This window comes from Olea europaea, unplaced genomic scaffold (assembly GCF_002742605.1).
Source record: "Olea europaea var. sylvestris unplaced genomic scaffold, O_europaea_v1 scaffold2266, whole genome shotgun sequence".
Lineage (NCBI taxonomy): Eukaryota > Viridiplantae > Streptophyta > Magnoliopsida > Lamiales > Oleaceae > Olea > Olea europaea.
In genome coordinates this window covers 177,426-181,854 of record NW_019240720.1, presented here as the reverse complement: position 1 = coordinate 181,854, position 4,429 = coordinate 177,426, and positions in this window count along the sequence as shown.

Below are 4,429 nucleotides of genomic sequence, written 5' to 3'. Positions count from 1 at the left end.
TTATTTAATTATTTCATAAATATATAAATTACTAAATAAATAATTATATTAAATTACGAAAAAGATTAAATTCATCAATAATTATATAAAAAACATAGAATAATTAATAAAAATACTACAACAACAAAAATATGAAATCATGCCATCAGAAAATAGTACAATGCATTTCAAATTTGGATAGACTATATTACGAAGTCGCTAAATTTTTGCAATTTAATTCTCAGAATTCATATTTTCATTCCACAAATAATAGATTAATACATTTCGAAGTGCAATGTGAGTTTATTTATCCTTGACTTGTCTATGACGAGCAAGAATTCCTAAAAATGTCGATTTTCGTCTTTAATCAACTCAACTTTCGGACTTGACGCTTCCGTCCATTCTTGAACTGGTGCATCAACATTACGTTCGTTTTTGATAATCATGTTATGCATTATTATGCATGTAGTCATGATATCATGTAATACTTATTTTTCCCAAAATCTTGCGAGTTCTTTCGTTATTACAAACTTCGATTGTAGAACATCAAATGCACGTTCAACATCTTTTTTACACGCTTCTTGTTTCATAGCAAATTACTTTTTTTTAGGACCATGGGGCTTATAAAAATAAAATTAGATTATCGTATGTATGTCGCTATTTAATATATTTCGTATTAACTGTAATAAATAATCGTGTTTGATGTATTTTAAATTGTTTTTTGTTTTTTAATTAATTTATTAATTATTATGTCTTACATTTAAAATTAATTTTAAATGCAACTAATAATAATATTAATAAAAATAATAATAATAATAATTTATTGTATTAAAAAACATCTAGCACAAATGACATAAATACCCTTAACAAATTTATTTAAGAAACGTTAAATAAGGGCAAAATAAACATTTTATACTTTGCATCATTTTGCAACAAAATGGTGCAAAGTTTGGTATTGCATTGGAGTAACTTTGCACCAAAAAATGGTGCAAGAGCATCTCCAACCATTGCACTAAATTGCACCAAAATTTGGTGCAAAAAATGGTGTAATTCCATTTTGCCCTTATTTTTCATTTTTCAAAGATAATGGTTAAGGGTATTTGTGTCATTTTCGTTCTATAATAAAAATGATAATGATGATAATGATGATAATTACTTAATTAATTACACTAGTAATTATATTATTAAAGTTTATTATTTTTAATAATATAATCAATAATAATTAACGTAATTGTTCATTTAACGTAAAGTTTAATTCGTAAAGTTTAAGTTTAAAGTTTAATTTAATGTAAAGTTTATATTATTAAAATTTATTATTTTTGTAAATTTAACGTAATTGTTTATCATAAATTAATAATATAATCAATTATTTTTGTCAATTTAACATAATATATAATACATGTGATAATTTAGTAATCAATATATTTGTTAATTTAACGAAATTATGATTTAGTAATTTATATAGTTATAAAATAAATAAATAAATATTTTTTTAAAATAAATATATTGGCAAAAATCAAAAGAATGAATGAAATAATAAAGTACTGTTCATTTGGTATAAATTTTAGTATAATGGTTGGAAAATAATTTTGGTTTGATACAAGATTTAATGCAAAATTTGGTGCAGGATTGGAGATGACTTTAGGTCATTTCCAACTTCGCACCAAATCTTGCACCTAATTACAAATCATCTTCAATCATTACATCAAAATTTATATCAAATAAATAGTATTTAATTATTTTCTCTCTTTTTTTATTCTAAATAATTTATTTATTTATTTATTTTATTAATACATAAATTACAAAATAAATAATTACGTTAAATTAATGAAAATATTAAATTCATTAGTAAGTATAGAAAACATAGTACAATTAGTCAAAAAACATTAAATATCGTGTTTGTTATATAAATTTTTTTGTATTCTTATTTTAATTAATTCATTAATTATTATTTCTTACATTTGAAAAATTATTTATTTATTTATTTTGAAAATACATAAATTACTAAATAAATAATTACGTTAAATTAATGAAAATATTAAATTCATTAACAAATATAGAAAACTTAGTACAATTAGTAGAAACACTAAATAATCATGCTTGTTACATTAAATAATCATGTTCGTTATATTAATTTTTTTATATTCTTGTTTTAATTCATTAATTATTATTATTATTTCTTACATTTAAATTTAATAATAATTATTATTATAATAATTATAATTATTATTGTTGTTGTTGTTGTTGTAATAAAAAAATATATAACATAAACTATCCAAATACATTTTATCAATCACTTTGGCAAATGAAAAAAAGGGCAAATATGACTTGCACCATTTACAAGCAACGCTATTCAAGCAAACTTTGGTGCCACATTGGAGTGCTTTTGCACCAAATTTAAGTGAAATTTGGTGTTTTGGTAGCACCATTGGAGATGGGCTTAGTTCATTTGTGACAGCAATGTTCTTAAGGCACTATGTTTGCATGACTCGCAACATAATGATAAAATGTCCAATGTTTGGTTTCAATTCTTTTACAATAAATTTTGTAAACATATAATTTTGAAAGAATGCATGGTAACAAAAAAATTTATGAAGTCATGTATAAATTTATTTTATTAAAGTAACGAATGTTTGAAAATGAATTTTAAAACGAATGAGGTTTTAAAATTAGGACTAAATATGCTCTTAAAGTAGTTTTATGTTTTATGTTTTCGAATTAGTGAAAGGTAGTTGAAACAATTAAGAAATGACCTCTGGACTTTCTTAGTGGTGTAAGGTGGCTTTTGGTCTGGTAAACAAATGAATATTTGCAAAAAGAGGTTGTGGCTGTAATACTCTAATCAATTCAAAAGAAAAGTCAAACTTAAAAAAAATCAAAAATCAAAAGATAAAAACAAAAATGACAGCCGGTGGATGCCAAAACAAATTATTCCAATTGAGTGTGTGTGTGTGTGTTGTGGCTGTAATACTTTAATTAATTTAAAAGAAAAGTCAAACTTAAAAAAATCAAAAATCAAAAGATAAAAACAAAAATGACAGGCGGTGGATGCCAAAACAAATTATTCCAATTGAGTGTGTGTGTGTGTGTTGTGGCTGTAATACTTTAATTAATTTAAAAGAAAAGTCAAACTTAAAAAAATCAAAAATCAAAAGATAAAAACAAAAATGACAGGCGGTGGATGCCAAAACAAATTATTCCAATTGAATGTGTGACCAAAACCAAATTAAAAGAAAAACACACATTACATACACGAAAGAAAACGAGACAGAGAGAGAAAAAAAGAGAAGAAAAAAAAGGGAAAAGAAGAAGGAAAAAAAAGGAAAAATTTGTCAACGTGTTAGGAATTAAGTGGATTATACTATTAGGCTTAAATTCCTCAATTTTGAAAAGTAAGTAAAAAGTTACTTATTATTAAGTTATGTTTGATTTTATAGTTGTTAGATTGTTAGGTTAAATTTAATTTTATTGAAGGGATTAAGTGTAATAAACTATGAAATTGAGTAAAATGAAAGAAAAATTAATTTTAGCAATTAAAGACACTTTAGAAATCGTCTAAACGTGAAATAATTATGTTTGGGTATCGCGTATTTAATTATTAAAGTTACTTAAATTAGTTAATTGTTGATTTAAAAATTATATTATATTTCAGGTGGCGATACGGATATCAGGACAGCGTACCAATCGAACTGATTTTGGCGTACATAGTTCTGTGAGTGGAAAAATATAAATATTTTTAAAATATTTATAAATTAATTATATTGTTAAATTATGTACAATTATATGAAATTATGTGTTTGAATTACATGGTTATTATGGAACTCTCTTTTATTATAATACATGTGGAATATCAAAGATTATTTATGACATATTTGTGACTTGGCATGTAAGATATGTGATATTAAGATTTATTTGGTATGTGAGACATGCAATATTGAGATCGACCAGAAAAGTACCCATAATTATATAGTTCTTCTAGTTCAAGAAGGGGCCTTGGTCGTGTTCTATCCTACACGGAGGATCTTGACCTGGCATTGCTCTTGATCGTGTACATATAATTCACAGAGGGGTTTTGACCGTATTCTAAAATTGATTATGAGAGGTCTTTGAGACCAGCTTTCGTTCACGGAGAGGGCCAAAGGCCTGTGGCGAAAGTTCTTAACCCGAGTGATAGATTATATATTTCAGTCAGAGGGTACATTTTTTGTGAATTTTTCAGTACGTTTGATGTGATGAGATTATAGCATGATTATTAGCTGATGTCTATATCAATATTTTAAGATAATGTTTTATGACCTTATGTGAATATTTCACTTTTTGGCTATAATTACATAATGTTATCTTGCGAGTTATCAATGATATGGATTTGAATTTCAATAAAAATGTATAAATGAAAAAGTATATTTATTTTGAACTTCTCCACTCACTGAGCTATCAACTCATATATTTT